Source organism: Copadichromis virginalis, linkage group LG23, assembly GCF_057382275.1.
Source record: "Copadichromis virginalis isolate Kocher_CV1m ecotype Utaka linkage group LG23, C_Virginalis_male_GT1.1, whole genome shotgun sequence".
NCBI classification, from domain to species: domain Eukaryota; kingdom Metazoa; phylum Chordata; class Actinopteri; order Cichliformes; family Cichlidae; genus Copadichromis; species Copadichromis virginalis.
The window spans coordinates 29,558,786-29,572,900 of NC_140639.1; the positions used below are offsets into that span (position 1 = coordinate 29,558,786).

At 51.3% G+C, this 14,115-nt stretch overlaps 20 non-coding genes across 20 annotated transcripts; 7 read left to right on the forward strand and 13 right to left on the reverse strand.

Annotated features, from left to right (window-relative positions):
• Nucleotides 1–37: 37 nt before the first annotated feature.
• On the reverse strand, nt 38–108 carry trnag-gcc (transfer RNA glycine (anticodon GCC)). Its single transcript has one exon. It is a non-coding gene; the product is annotated as a tRNA-Gly (tRNA).
• A 122-nt stretch (nt 109–230) lies between these two features.
• trnae-cuc (transfer RNA glutamic acid (anticodon CUC)) lies at nt 231–302 on the forward strand. The gene has a single exon. It is a non-coding gene; the product is annotated as a tRNA-Glu (tRNA).
• Nucleotides 303–1,487: 1,185 nt separating this feature from the next.
• On the reverse strand, nt 1,488–1,560 carry trnam-cau (transfer RNA methionine (anticodon CAU)). The gene has a single exon. It is a non-coding gene; the product is annotated as a tRNA-Met (tRNA).
• A 590-nt stretch (nt 1,561–2,150) lies between these two features.
• trnag-gcc (transfer RNA glycine (anticodon GCC)) lies at nt 2,151–2,221 on the reverse strand. Its single transcript has one exon. It is a non-coding gene; the product is annotated as a tRNA-Gly (tRNA).
• A 122-nt stretch (nt 2,222–2,343) lies between these two features.
• Nucleotides 2,344–2,415, forward strand: trnae-cuc (transfer RNA glutamic acid (anticodon CUC)). The gene has a single exon. It is a non-coding gene; the product is annotated as a tRNA-Glu (tRNA).
• A 1,185-nt stretch (nt 2,416–3,600) lies between these two features.
• Nucleotides 3,601–3,673, reverse strand: trnam-cau (transfer RNA methionine (anticodon CAU)). Its single transcript has one exon. It is a non-coding gene; the product is annotated as a tRNA-Met (tRNA).
• A 590-nt stretch (nt 3,674–4,263) lies between these two features.
• On the reverse strand, nt 4,264–4,334 carry trnag-gcc (transfer RNA glycine (anticodon GCC)). The gene has a single exon. It is a non-coding gene; the product is annotated as a tRNA-Gly (tRNA).
• A 122-nt stretch (nt 4,335–4,456) lies between these two features.
• On the forward strand, nt 4,457–4,528 carry trnae-cuc (transfer RNA glutamic acid (anticodon CUC)). Its single transcript has one exon. It is a non-coding gene; the product is annotated as a tRNA-Glu (tRNA).
• Nucleotides 4,529–5,713: 1,185 nt separating this feature from the next.
• On the reverse strand, nt 5,714–5,786 carry trnam-cau (transfer RNA methionine (anticodon CAU)). The gene has a single exon. It is a non-coding gene; the product is annotated as a tRNA-Met (tRNA).
• A 590-nt stretch (nt 5,787–6,376) lies between these two features.
• trnag-gcc (transfer RNA glycine (anticodon GCC)) lies at nt 6,377–6,447 on the reverse strand. Its single transcript has one exon. It is a non-coding gene; the product is annotated as a tRNA-Gly (tRNA).
• A 122-nt stretch (nt 6,448–6,569) lies between these two features.
• On the forward strand, nt 6,570–6,641 carry trnae-cuc (transfer RNA glutamic acid (anticodon CUC)). Its single transcript has one exon. It is a non-coding gene; the product is annotated as a tRNA-Glu (tRNA).
• Nucleotides 6,642–7,826: 1,185 nt separating this feature from the next.
• On the reverse strand, nt 7,827–7,899 carry trnam-cau (transfer RNA methionine (anticodon CAU)). Its single transcript has one exon. It is a non-coding gene; the product is annotated as a tRNA-Met (tRNA).
• A 590-nt stretch (nt 7,900–8,489) lies between these two features.
• Nucleotides 8,490–8,560, reverse strand: trnag-gcc (transfer RNA glycine (anticodon GCC)). The gene has a single exon. It is a non-coding gene; the product is annotated as a tRNA-Gly (tRNA).
• A 122-nt stretch (nt 8,561–8,682) lies between these two features.
• On the forward strand, nt 8,683–8,754 carry trnae-cuc (transfer RNA glutamic acid (anticodon CUC)). The gene has a single exon. It is a non-coding gene; the product is annotated as a tRNA-Glu (tRNA).
• A 1,185-nt stretch (nt 8,755–9,939) lies between these two features.
• trnam-cau (transfer RNA methionine (anticodon CAU)) lies at nt 9,940–10,012 on the reverse strand. The gene has a single exon. It is a non-coding gene; the product is annotated as a tRNA-Met (tRNA).
• A 590-nt stretch (nt 10,013–10,602) lies between these two features.
• Nucleotides 10,603–10,673, reverse strand: trnag-gcc (transfer RNA glycine (anticodon GCC)). The gene has a single exon. It is a non-coding gene; the product is annotated as a tRNA-Gly (tRNA).
• Nucleotides 10,674–10,795: 122 nt separating this feature from the next.
• trnae-cuc (transfer RNA glutamic acid (anticodon CUC)) lies at nt 10,796–10,867 on the forward strand. The gene has a single exon. It is a non-coding gene; the product is annotated as a tRNA-Glu (tRNA).
• A 1,185-nt stretch (nt 10,868–12,052) lies between these two features.
• Nucleotides 12,053–12,125, reverse strand: trnam-cau (transfer RNA methionine (anticodon CAU)). The gene has a single exon. It is a non-coding gene; the product is annotated as a tRNA-Met (tRNA).
• Nucleotides 12,126–12,715: 590 nt separating this feature from the next.
• On the reverse strand, nt 12,716–12,786 carry trnag-gcc (transfer RNA glycine (anticodon GCC)). Its single transcript has one exon. It is a non-coding gene; the product is annotated as a tRNA-Gly (tRNA).
• A 122-nt stretch (nt 12,787–12,908) lies between these two features.
• On the forward strand, nt 12,909–12,980 carry trnae-cuc (transfer RNA glutamic acid (anticodon CUC)). Its single transcript has one exon. It is a non-coding gene; the product is annotated as a tRNA-Glu (tRNA).
• The last annotated feature ends 1,135 nt before the right edge of the window (nt 12,981–14,115 follow it).

Genomic DNA, 14,115 nt, shown 5'->3' on the forward strand with positions numbered 1-14,115 from the left:
CTTAATGCCCCCCAAGACCCCACGCATAAAGGAACCGTGCATTGGCCGGGAATCGAACCCGGGTCTCCCGCGTGGCAGGCGAGAATTCTACCACTGAACCACCAATGCTCACACACGTGGCAGTTTTCTCAACGAATTCGCGCCATTGCCCAAGCGCTCCTCTCGAGGCGCAGCGGAAAATGTAGCCCGATACACCCACGCGTCACTCATCAAGACACCTCTGTGGCAGCTCCCTGATGGTCTAGTGGTCAGGATTCGGCGCTCTCACCGCCGCGGCCCGGGTTCGATTCCCGGTCAGGGAAACTGTGTTTTGCCCCACCTCCGCCTTACCCGAAAGGGACAAGCGGTAGACAATGGATGGGTTGCCTTTGCCACGTACTGTGTATCAAGAGAGCCTCAAGGCACCATCTCCCCCCAAAACGGACCATTCCTTGAAGCCGTCAACAAATGAAGCAGAGTTGCCAGTTCTTCAAGCCCAGGATGAGCTGCCGTCTTGGAGGTGAAGGGTGTGACAGGACATCCAAAAAATGTGTGGCCGAACTGCGCATCAAAACATGCCTCCCGTGAGGATAGAGCTCAACACCGCCAGTTTTCGAGACTTGCGCATGGCAGGCGACAATTCTGCCGCTGAGCTAACAACCCTTGCATGTCCGCCAATTGTCCCGCTGAATTCGCGCTACTGTCCAAACTCTCCTCTCCAGACGCTTAAAATGGATGCACAAACTCTGCCACGTACTGCGCATCAAAGCACATCGCTTGCGTGAGGCTACAAGTCACTACCTTCTGATTTCGTGATTCACATGTGGCAGGCGACAGTTCTAACGCTCAGCCACCAGCCCTTACAAGTCTGCCAATTGTCTCGTCGAATTCGCGCCACTCTCCAAAGTCTACTCTCAACAACATCTTGACTTAATGCAGATACGATGTCCAACCCAAGTTTGGTTTGCATAGACTTCTTGTTCCAACTTAACAGTCAGGCAAGAATGACTTCAAATTATCCCTCTCCATGGACCCTGTTGGCAAAGGAACTCCAGGCAACCTCCAGAGACTCAGCTCGGGAGCTGCTGATAACCAATTATCAGCCCTTGTTCATCCGCTTCCAATGCAAAGACATTCCTAACCCTACCTGGACAAAGTGTCCTAGAAGAAATAACAGGTAGGAGTCATTTGGGAGCCAACGTGTGGTGCCCCGCAATTCTGACCTGAGAAAAGAAAGAGGAATTGTGGTGAAAGTTGGATGAAGTGGTTTCAGAGGGCCGGCACACATCCATAGGGGAGGATCGCCTGCCACGTGTGAGTCTTGAAATCAAACAGATGGGAAGGCTTTCCACGGTCAATGGCAGAATGATTTGGATTGATCCCTGTTCTAGATCTCGCATCGGAGGAGGCTGAAAATCCACTACAAAGGAGTGGTTCTAAGGCTCCAGCGTCCTCGAAATGGGTAGAAGAGGTACAAAATGGATGGACCAACTCTGTACCAAAACACCTGCCTCGTGTGAGGCTCGAACTCACGACCTTCAGATTATGAGACTGACGCGCTGCCTACTGCGCCAACGAGGCTGACAGGGAACCTGAAAATGGACGATTTCTCGCAGCTGCACAGAAATGAAATTCAGCTTGGCCAAACAAAGGTGAGTCCCCAGGTATTTAAGCCCTGAACGGGTTTTGGAGGTGAAGAGTGCCACAGGAGATCCTAAAAACGGTGTTTTGACCCAGCTCCGGCTTACCTGAAAGGGACAAGCGGTAGACAATGGATGGGTTGCCTTTGCCACGTACTGTGTATCAAGCGAGGCTCAAGACACCATCTTCCCCCAAAACGGACCATTCTTCTTTTGTCTCGTAGTGCCGTCTTAAGTTAAATTCCTTAATTACAGCCACATTAGCTCCACTAATAAGACACACGGGTTTACCAGCAATGCCTGTAAACATATATTCAGTCACCCACTGGCGCTGGCAGGCGACAATTCTAAGTCTGCCAATTGTCCCGCCACTGTCCAAAGTCTCCTCTCAACAACATCTTGACTTAATGCAGATACGATGTCCAACCCAAGTTTGGTTTGCACAGGCTTCTTGTTCCAAATCTTGATGCCGTCTGGCCGTGACCGAGAACAAACTTAATGCCCCCCAAGACCCCACGCATAAAGGAACCGTGCATTGGCCGGGAATCGAACCCGGGTCTCCCGCGTGGCAGGCGAGAATTCTACCACTGAACCACCAATGCTCACACACGTGGCAGTTTTCTCAACGAATTCGCGCCATTGCCCAAGCGCTCCTCTCGAGGCGCAGCGGAAAATGTAGCCCGATACACCCACGCGTCACTCATCAAGACACCTCTGTGGCAGCTCCCTGATGGTCTAGTGGTCAGGATTCGGCGCTCTCACCGCCGCGGCCCGGGTTCGATTCCCGGTCAGGGAAACTGTGTTTTGCCCCACCTCCGCCTTACCCGAAAGGGACAAGCGGTAGACAATGGATGGGTTGCCTTTGCCACGTACTGTGTATCAAGAGAGCCTCAAGGCACCATCTCCCCCCAAAACGGACCATTCCTTGAAGCCGTCAACAAATGAAGCAGAGTTGCCAGTTCTTCAAGCCCAGGATGAGCTGCCGTCTTGGAGGTGAAGGGTGTGACAGGACATCCAAAAAATGTGTGGCCGAACTGCGCATCAAAACATGCCTCCCGTGAGGATAGAGCTCAACACCGCCAGTTTTCGAGACTTGCGCATGGCAGGCGACAATTCTGCCGCTGAGCTAACAACCCTTGCATGTCCGCCAATTGTCCCGCTGAATTCGCGCTACTGTCCAAACTCTCCTCTCCAGACGCTTAAAATGGATGCACAAACTCTGCCACGTACTGCGCATCAAAGCACATCGCTTGCGTGAGGCTACAAGTCACTACCTTCTGATTTCGTGATTCACATGTGGCAGGCGACAGTTCTAACGCTCAGCCACCAGCCCTTACAAGTCTGCCAATTGTCTCGTCGAATTCGCGCCACTCTCCAAAGTCTACTCTCAACAACATCTTGACTTAATGCAGATACGATGTCCAACCCAAGTTTGGTTTGCATAGACTTCTTGTTCCAACTTAACAGTCAGGCAAGAATGACTTCAAATTATCCCTCTCCATGGACCCTGTTGGCAAAGGAACTCCAGGCAACCTCCAGAGACTCAGCTCGGGAGCTGCTGATAACCAATTATCAGCCCTTGTTCATCCGCTTCCAATGCAAAGACATTCCTAACCCTACCTGGACAAAGTGTCCTAGAAGAAATAACAGGTAGGAGTCATTTGGGAGCCAACGTGTGGTGCCCCGCAATTCTGACCTGAGAAAAGAAAGAGGAATTGTGGTGAAAGTTGGATGAAGTGGTTTCAGAGGGCCGGCACACATCCATAGGGGAGGATCGCCTGCCACGTGTGAGTCTTGAAATCAAACAGATGGGAAGGCTTTCCACGGTCAATGGCAGAATGATTTGGATTGATCCCTGTTCTAGATCTCGCATCGGAGGAGGCTGAAAATCCACTACAAAGGAGTGGTTCTAAGGCTCCAGCGTCCTCGAAATGGGTAGAAGAGGTACAAAATGGATGGACCAACTCTGTACCAAAACACCTGCCTCGTGTGAGGCTCGAACTCACGACCTTCAGATTATGAGACTGACGCGCTGCCTACTGCGCCAACGAGGCTGACAGGGAACCTGAAAATGGACGATTTCTCGCAGCTGCACAGAAATGAAATTCAGCTTGGCCAAACAAAGGTGAGTCCCCAGGTATTTAAGCCCTGAACGGGTTTTGGAGGTGAAGAGTGCCACAGGAGATCCTAAAAACGGTGTTTTGACCCAGCTCCGGCTTACCTGAAAGGGACAAGCGGTAGACAATGGATGGGTTGCCTTTGCCACGTACTGTGTATCAAGCGAGGCTCAAGACACCATCTTCCCCCAAAACGGACCATTCTTCTTTTGTCTCGTAGTGCCGTCTTAAGTTAAATTCCTTAATTACAGCCACATTAGCTCCACTAATAAGACACACGGGTTTACCAGCAATGCCTGTAAACATATATTCAGTCACCCACTGGCGCTGGCAGGCGACAATTCTAAGTCTGCCAATTGTCCCGCCACTGTCCAAAGTCTCCTCTCAACAACATCTTGACTTAATGCAGATACGATGTCCAACCCAAGTTTGGTTTGCACAGGCTTCTTGTTCCAAATCTTGATGCCGTCTGGCCGTGACCGAGAACAAACTTAATGCCCCCCAAGACCCCACGCATAAAGGAACCGTGCATTGGCCGGGAATCGAACCCGGGTCTCCCGCGTGGCAGGCGAGAATTCTACCACTGAACCACCAATGCTCACACACGTGGCAGTGTTCTCAACGAATTCGCGCCATTGCCCAAGCGCTCCTCTCGAGGCGCAGCGGAAAATGTAGCCCGATACACCCACGCGTCACTCATCAAGACACCTCTGTGGCAGCTCCCTGATGGTCTAGTGGTCAGGATTCGGCGCTCTCACCGCCGCGGCCCGGGTTCGATTCCCGGTCAGGGAAACTGTGTTTTGCCCCACCTCCGCCTTACCCGAAAGGGACAAGCGGTAGACAATGGATGGGTTGCCTTTGCCACGTACTGTGTATCAAGAGAGCCTCAAGGCACCATCTCCCCCCAAAACGGACCATTCCTTGAAGCCGTCAACAAATGAAGCAGAGTTGCCAGTTCTTCAAGCCCAGGATGAGCTGCCGTCTTGGAGGTGAAGGGTGTGACAGGACATCCAAAAAATGTGTGGCCGAACTGCGCATCAAAACATGCCTCCCGTGAGGATAGAGCTCAACACCGCCAGTTTTCGAGACTTGCGCATGGCAGGCGACAATTCTGCCGCTGAGCTAACAACCCTTGCATGTCCGCCAATTGTCCCGCTGAATTCGCGCTACTGTCCAAACTCTCCTCTCCAGACGCTTAAAATGGATGCACAAACTCTGCCACGTACTGCGCATCAAAGCACATCGCTTGCGTGAGGCTACAAGTCACTACCTTCTGATTTCGTGATTCACATGTGGCAGGCGACAGTTCTAACGCTCAGCCACCAGCCCTTACAAGTCTGCCAATTGTCTCGTCGAATTCGCGCCACTCTCCAAAGTCTACTCTCAACAACATCTTGACTTAATGCAGATACGATGTCCAACCCAAGTTTGGTTTGCATAGACTTCTTGTTCCAACTTAACAGTCAGGCAAGAATGACTTCAAATTATCCCTCTCCATGGACCCTGTTGGCAAAGGAACTCCAGGCAACCTCCAGAGACTCAGCTCGGGAGCTGCTGATAACCAATTATCAGCCCTTGTTCATCCGCTTCCAATGCAAAGACATTCCTAACCCTACCTGGACAAAGTGTCCTAGAAGAAATAACAGGTAGGAGTCATTTGGGAGCCAACGTGTGGTGCCCCGCAATTCTGACCTGAGAAAAGAAAGAGGAATTGTGGTGAAAGTTGGATGAAGTGGTTTCAGAGGGCCGGCACACATCCATAGGGGAGGATCGCCTGCCACGTGTGAGTCTTGAAATCAAACAGATGGGAAGGCTTTCCACGGTCAATGGCAGAATGATTTGGATTGATCCCTGTTCTAGATCTCGCATCGGAGGAGGCTGAAAATCCACTACAAAGGAGTGGTTCTAAGGCTCCAGCGTCCTCGAAATGGGTAGAAGAGGTACAAAATGGATGGACCAACTCTGTACCAAAACACCTGCCTCGTGTGAGGCTCGAACTCACGACCTTCAGATTATGAGACTGACGCGCTGCCTACTGCGCCAACGAGGCTGACAGGGAACCTGAAAATGGACGATTTCTCGCAGCTGCACAGAAATGAAATTCAGCTTGGCCAAACAAAGGTGAGTCCCCAGGTATTTAAGCCCTGAACGGGTTTTGGAGGTGAAGAGTGCCACAGGAGATCCTAAAAACGGTGTTTTGACCCAGCTCCGGCTTACCTGAAAGGGACAAGCGGTAGACAATGGATGGGTTGCCTTTGCCACGTACTGTGTATCAAGCGAGGCTCAAGACACCATCTTCCCCCAAAACGGACCATTCTTCTTTTGTCTCGTAGTGCCGTCTTAAGTTAAATTCCTTAATTACAGCCACATTAGCTCCACTAATAAGACACACGGGTTTACCAGCAATGCCTGTAAACATATATTCAGTCACCCACTGGCGCTGGCAGGCGACAATTCTAAGTCTGCCAATTGTCCCGCCACTGTCCAAAGTCTCCTCTCAACAACATCTTGACTTAATGCAGATACGATGTCCAACCCAAGTTTGGTTTGCACAGGCTTCTTGTTCCAAATCTTGATGCCGTCTGGCCGTGACCGAGAACAAACTTAATGCCCCCCAAGACCCCACGCATAAAGGAACCGTGCATTGGCCGGGAATCGAACCCGGGTCTCCCGCGTGGCAGGCGAGAATTCTACCACTGAACCACCAATGCTCACACACGTGGCAGTTTTCTCAACGAATTCGCGCCATTGCCCAAGCGCTCCTCTCGAGGCGCAGCGGAAAATGTAGCCCGATACACCCACGCGTCACTCATCAAGACACCTCTGTGGCAGCTCCCTGATGGTCTAGTGGTCAGGATTCGGCGCTCTCACCGCCGCGGCCCGGGTTCGATTCCCGGTCAGGGAAACTGTGTTTTGCCCCACCTCCGCCTTACCCGAAAGGGACAAGCGGTAGACAATGGATGGGTTGCCTTTGCCACGTACTGTGTATCAAGAGAGCCTCAAGGCACCATCTCCCCCCAAAACGGACCATTCCTTGAAGCCGTCAACAAATGAAGCAGAGTTGCCAGTTCTTCAAGCCCAGGATGAGCTGCCGTCTTGGAGGTGAAGGGTGTGACAGGACATCCAAAAAATGTGTGGCCGAACTGCGCATCAAAACATGCCTCCCGTGAGGATAGAGCTCAACACCGCCAGTTTTCGAGACTTGCGCATGGCAGGCGACAATTCTGCCGCTGAGCTAACAACCCTTGCATGTCCGCCAATTGTCCCGCTGAATTCGCGCTACTGTCCAAACTCTCCTCTCCAGACGCTTAAAATGGATGCACAAACTCTGCCACGTACTGCGCATCAAAGCACATCGCTTGCGTGAGGCTACAAGTCACTACCTTCTGATTTCGTGATTCACATGTGGCAGGCGACAGTTCTAACGCTCAGCCACCAGCCCTTACAAGTCTGCCAATTGTCTCGTCGAATTCGCGCCACTCTCCAAAGTCTACTCTCAACAACATCTTGACTTAATGCAGATACGATGTCCAACCCAAGTTTGGTTTGCATAGACTTCTTGTTCCAACTTAACAGTCAGGCAAGAATGACTTCAAATTATCCCTCTCCATGGACCCTGTTGGCAAAGGAACTCCAGGCAACCTCCAGAGACTCAGCTCGGGAGCTGCTGATAACCAATTATCAGCCCTTGTTCATCCGCTTCCAATGCAAAGACATTCCTAACCCTACCTGGACAAAGTGTCCTAGAAGAAATAACAGGTAGGAGTCATTTGGGAGCCAACGTGTGGTGCCCCGCAATTCTGACCTGAGAAAAGAAAGAGGAATTGTGGTGAAAGTTGGATGAAGTGGTTTCAGAGGGCCGGCACACATCCATAGGGGAGGATCGCCTGCCACGTGTGAGTCTTGAAATCAAACAGATGGGAAGGCTTTCCACGGTCAATGGCAGAATGATTTGGATTGATCCCTGTTCTAGATCTCGCATCGGAGGAGGCTGAAAATCCACTACAAAGGAGTGGTTCTAAGGCTCCAGCGTCCTCGAAATGGGTAGAAGAGGTACAAAATGGATGGACCAACTCTGTACCAAAACACCTGCCTCGTGTGAGGCTCGAACTCACGACCTTCAGATTATGAGACTGACGCGCTGCCTACTGCGCCAACGAGGCTGACAGGGAACCTGAAAATGGACGATTTCTCGCAGCTGCACAGAAATGAAATTCAGCTTGGCCAAACAAAGGTGAGTCCCCAGGTATTTAAGCCCTGAACGGGTTTTGGAGGTGAAGAGTGCCACAGGAGATCCTAAAAACGGTGTTTTGACCCAGCTCCGGCTTACCTGAAAGGGACAAGCGGTAGACAATGGATGGGTTGCCTTTGCCACGTACTGTGTATCAAGCGAGGCTCAAGACACCATCTTCCCCCAAAACGGACCATTCTTCTTTTGTCTCGTAGTGCCGTCTTAAGTTAAATTCCTTAATTACAGCCACATTAGCTCCACTAATAAGACACACGGGTTTACCAGCAATGCCTGTAAACATATATTCAGTCACCCACTGGCGCTGGCAGGCGACAATTCTAAGTCTGCCAATTGTCCCGCCACTGTCCAAAGTCTCCTCTCAACAACATCTTGACTTAATGCAGATACGATGTCCAACCCAAGTTTGGTTTGCACAGGCTTCTTGTTCCAAATCTTGATGCCGTCTGGCCGTGACCGAGAACAAACTTAATGCCCCCCAAGACCCCACGCATAAAGGAACCGTGCATTGGCCGGGAATCGAACCTGGGTCTCCCGCGTGGCAGGCGAGAATTCTACCACTGAACCACCAATGCTCACACACGTGGCAGTTTTCTCAACGAATTCGCGCCATTGCCCAAGCGCTCCTCTCGAGGCGCAGCGGAAAATGTAGCCCGATACACCCACGCGTCACTCATCAAGACACCTCTGTGGCAGCTCCCTGATGGTCTAGTGGTCAGGATTCGGCGCTCTCACCGCCGCGGCCCGGGTTCGATTCCCGGTCAGGGAAACTGTGTTTTGCCCCACCTCCGCCTTACCCGAAAGGGACAAGCGGTAGACAATGGATGGGTTCCCTTTGCCACGTACTGTGTATCAAGAGAGCCTCAAGGCACCATCTCCCCCCAAAACGGACCATTCCTTGAAGCCGTCAACAAATGAAGCAGAGTTGCCAGTTCTTCAAGCCCAGGATGAGCTGCCGTCTTGGAGGTGAAGGGTGTGACAGGACATCCAAAAAATGTGTGGCCGAACTGCGCATCAAAACATGCCTCCCGTGAGGATAGAGCTCAACACCGCCAGTTTTCGAGACTTGCGCATGGCAGGCGACAATTCTGCCGCTGAGCTAACAACCCTTGCATGTCCGCCAATTGTCCCGCTGAATTCGCGCTACTGTCCAAACTCTCCTCTCCAGACGCTTAAAATGGATGCACAAACTCTGCCACGTACTGCGCATCAAAGCACATCGCTTGCGTGAGGCTACAAGTCACTACCTTCTGATTTCGTGATTCACATGTGGCAGGCGACAGTTCTAACGCTCAGCCACCAGCCCTTACAAGTCTGCCAATTGTCTCGTCGAATTCGCGCCACTCTCCAAAGTCTACTCTCAACAACATCTTGACTTAATGCAGATACGATGTCCAACCCAAGTTTGGTTTGCATAGACTTCTTGTTCCAACTTAACAGTCAGGCAAGAATGACTTCAAATTATCCCTCTCCATGGACCCTGTTGGCAAAGGAACTCCAGGCAACCTCCAGAGACTCAGCTCGGGAGCTGCTGATAACCAATTATCAGCCCTTGTTCATCCGCTTCCAATGCAAAGACATTCCTAACCCTACCTGGACAAAGTGTCCTAGAAGAAATAACAGGTAGGAGTCATTTGGGAGCCAACGTGTGGTGCCCCGCAATTCTGACCTGAGAAAAGAAAGAGGAATTGTGGTGAAAGTTGGATGAAGTGGTTTCAGAGGGCCGGCACACATCCATAGGGGAGGATCGCCTGCCACGTGTGAGTCTTGAAATCAAACAGATGGGAAGGCTTTCCACGGTCAATGGCAGAATGATTTGGATTGATCCCTGTTCTAGATCTCGCATCGGAGGAGGCTGAAAATCCACTACAAAGGAGTGGTTCTAAGGCTCCAGCGTCCTCGAAATGGGTAGAAGAGGTACAAAATGGATGGACCAACTCTGTACCAAAACACCTGCCTCGTGTGAGGCTCGAACTCACGACCTTCAGATTATGAGACTGACGCGCTGCCTACTGCGCCAACGAGGCTGACAGGGAACCTGAAAATGGACGATTTCTCGCAGCTGCACAGAAATGAAATTCAGCTTGGCCAAACAAAGGTGAGTCCCCAGGTATTTAAGCCCTGAACGGGTTTTGGAGGTGAAGAGTGCCACAGGAGATCCTAAAAACGGTGTTTTGACCCAGCTCCGGCTTACCTGAAAGGGACAAGCGGTAGACAATGGATGGGTTGCCTTTGCCACGTACTGTGTATCAAGCGAGGCTCAAGACACCATCTTCCCCCAAAACGGACCATTCTTCTTTTGTCTCGTAGTGCCGTCTTAAGTTAAATTCCTTAATTACAGCCACATTAGCTCCACTAATAAGACACACGGGTTTACCAGCAATGCCTGTAAACATATATTCAGTCACCCACTGGCGCTGGCAGGCGACAATTCTAAGTCTGCCAATTGTCCCGCCACTGTCCAAAGTCTCCTCTCAACAACATCTTGACTTAATGCAGATACGATGTCCAACCCAAGTTTGGTTTGCACAGGCTTCTTGTTCCAAATCTTGATGCCGTCTGGCCGTGACCGAGAACAAACTTAATGCCCCCCAAGACCCCACGCATAAAGGAACCGTGCATTGGCCGGGAATCGAACCCGGGTCTCCCGCGTGGCAGGCGAGAATTCTACCACTGAACCACCAATGCTCACACACGTGGCAGTTTTCTCAACGAATTCGCGCCATTGCCCAAGCGCTCCTCTCGAGGCGCAGCGGAAAATGTAGCCCGATACACCCACGCGTCACTCATCAAGACACCTCTGTGGCAGCTCCCTGATGGTCTAGTGGTCAGGATTCGGCGCTCTCACCGCCGCGGCCCGGGTTCGATTCCCGGTCAGGGAAACTGTGTTTTGCCCCACCTCCGCCTTACCCGAAAGGGACAAGCGGTAGACAATGGATGGGTTGCCTTTGCCACGTACTGTGTATCAAGAGAGCCTCAAGGCACCATCTCCCCCCAAAACGGACCATTCCTTGAAGCCGTCAACAAATGAAGCAGAGTTGCCAGTTCTTCAAGCCCAGGATGAGCTGCCGTCTTGGAGGTGAAGGGTGTGACAGGACATCCAAAAAATGTGTGGCCGAACTGCGCATCAAAACATGCCTCCCGTGAGGATAGAGCTCAACACCGCCAGTTTTCGAGACTTGCGCATGGCAGGCGACAATTCTGCCGCTGAGCTAACAACCCTTGCATGTCCGCCAATTGTCCCGCTGAATTCGCGCTACTGTCCAAACTCTCCTCTCCAGACGCTTAAAATGGATGCACAAACTCTGCCACGTACTGCGCATCAAAGCACATCGCTTGCGTGAGGCTACAAGTCACTACCTTCTGATTTCGTGATTCACATGTGGCAGGCGACAGTTCTAACGCTCAGCCACCAGCCCTTACAAGTCTGCCAATTGTCTCGTCGAATTCGCGCCACTCTCCAAAGTCTACTCTCAACAACATCTTGACTTAATGCAGATACGATGTCCAACCCAAGTTTGGTTTGCATAGACTTCTTGTTCCAACTTAACAGTCAGGCAAGAATGACTTCAAATTATCCCTCTCCATGGACCCTGTTGGCAAAGGAACTCCAGGCAACCTCCAGAGACTCAGCTCGGGAGCTGCTGATAACCAATTATCAGCCCTTGTTCATCCGCTTCCAATGCAAAGACATTCCTAACCCTACCTGGACAAAGTGTCCTAGAAGAAATAACAGGTAGGAGTCATTTGGGAGCCAACGTGTGGTGCCCCGCAATTCTGACCTGAGAAAAGAAAGAGGAATTGTGGTGAAAGTTGGATGAAGTGGTTTCAGAGGGCCGGCACACATCCATAGGGGAGGATCGCCTGCCACGTGTGAGTCTTGAAATCAAACAGATGGGAAGGCTTTCCACGGTCAATGGCAGAATGATTTGGATTGATCCCTGTTCTAGATCTCGCATCGGAGGAGGCTGAAAATCCACTACAAAGGAGTGGTTCTAAGGCTCCAGCGTCCTCGAAATGGGTAGAAGAGGTACAAAATGGATGGACCAACTCTGTACCAAAACACCTGCCTCGTGTGAGGCTCGAACTCACGACCTTCAGATTATGAGACTGACGCGCTGCCTACTGCGCCAACGAGGCTGACAGGGAACCTGAAAATGGACGATTTCTCGCAGCTGCACAGAAATGAAATTCAGCTTGGCCAAACAAAGGTGAGTCCCCAGGTATTTAAGCCCTGAACGGGTTTTGGAGGTGAAGAGTGCCACAGGAGATCCTAAAAACGGTGTTTTGACCCAGCTCCGGCTTACCTGAAAGGGACAAGCGGTAGACAATGGATGGGTTGCCTTTGCCACGTACTGTGTATCAAGCGAGGCTCAAGACACCATCTTCCCCCAAAACGGACCATTCTTCTTTTGTCTCGTAGTGCCGTCTTAAGTTAAATTCCTTAATTACAGCCACATTAGCTCCACTAATAAGACACACGGGTTTACCAGCAATGCCTGTAAACATATATTCAGTCACCCACTGGCGCTGGCAGGCGACAATTCTAAGTCTGCCAATTGTCCCGCCACTGTCCAAAGTCTCCTCTCAACAACATCTTGACTTAATGCAGATACGATGTCCAACCCAAGTTTGGTTTGCACAGGCTTCTTGTTCCAAATCTTGATGCCGTCTGGCCGTGACCGAGAACAAACTTAATGCCCCCCAAGACCCCACGCATAAAGGAACCGTGCATTGGCCGGGAATCGAACCCGGGTCTCCCGCGTGGCAGGCGAGAATTCTACCACTGAACCACCAATGCTCACACACGTGGCAGTTTTCTCAACGAATTCGCGCCATTGCCCAAGCGCTCCTCTCGAGGCGCAGCGGAAAATGTAGCCCGATACACCCACGCGTCACTCATCAAGACACCTCTGTGGCAGCTCCCTGATGGTCTAGTGGTCAGGATTCGGCGCTCTCACCGCCGCGGCCCGGGTTCGATTCCCGGTCAGGGAAACTGTGTTTTGCCCCACCTCCGCCTTACCCGAAAGGGACAAGCGGTAGACAATGGATGGGTTGCCTTTGCCACGTACTGTGTATCAAGAGAGCCTCAAGGCACCATCTCCCCCCAAAACGGACCATTCCTTGAAGCCGTCAACAAATGAAGCAGAGTTGCCAGTTCTTCAAGCCCAGGATGAGCTGCCGTCTTGGAGGTGAAGGGTGTGACAGGACATCCAAAAAATGTGTGGCCGAACTGCGCATCAAAACATGCCTCCCGTGAGGATAGAGCTCAACACCGCCAGTTTTCGAGACTTGCGCATGGCAGGCGACAATTCTGCCGCTGAGCTAACAACCCTTGCATGTCCGCCAATTGTCCCGCTGAATTCGCGCTACTGTCCAAACTCTCCTCTCCAGACGCTTAAAATGGATGCACAAACTCTGCCACGTACTGCGCATCAAAGCACATCGCTTGCGTGAGGCTACAAGTCACTACCTTCTGATTTCGTGATTCACATGTGGCAGGCGACAGTTCTAACGCTCAGCCACCAGCCCTTACAAGTCTGCCAATTGTCTCGTCGAATTCGCGCCACTCTCCAAAGTCTACTCTCAACAACATCTTGACTTAATGCAGATACGATGTCCAACCCAAGTTTGGTTTGCATAGACTTCTTGTTCCAACTTAACAGTCAGGCAAGAATGACTTCAAATTATCCCTCTCCATGGACCCTGTTGGCAAAGGAACTCCAGGCAACCTCCAGAGACTCAGCTCGGGAGCTGCTGATAACCAATTATCAGCCCTTGTTCATCCGCTTCCAATGCAAAGACATTCCTAACCCTACCTGGACAAAGTGTCCTAGAAGAAATAACAGGTAGGAGTCATTTGGGAGCCAACGTGTGGTGCCCCGCAATTCTGACCTGAGAAAAGAAAGAGGAATTGTGGTGAAAGTTGGATGAAGTGGTTTCAGAGGGCCGGCACACATCCATAGGGGAGGATCGCCTGCCACGTGTGAGTCTTGAAATCAAACAGATGGGAAGGCTTTCCACGGTCAATGGCAGAATGATTTGGATTGATCCCTGTTCTAGATCTCGCATCGGAGGAGGCTGAAAATCCACTACAAAGGAGTGGTTCTAAGGCTCCAGCGTCCTCGAA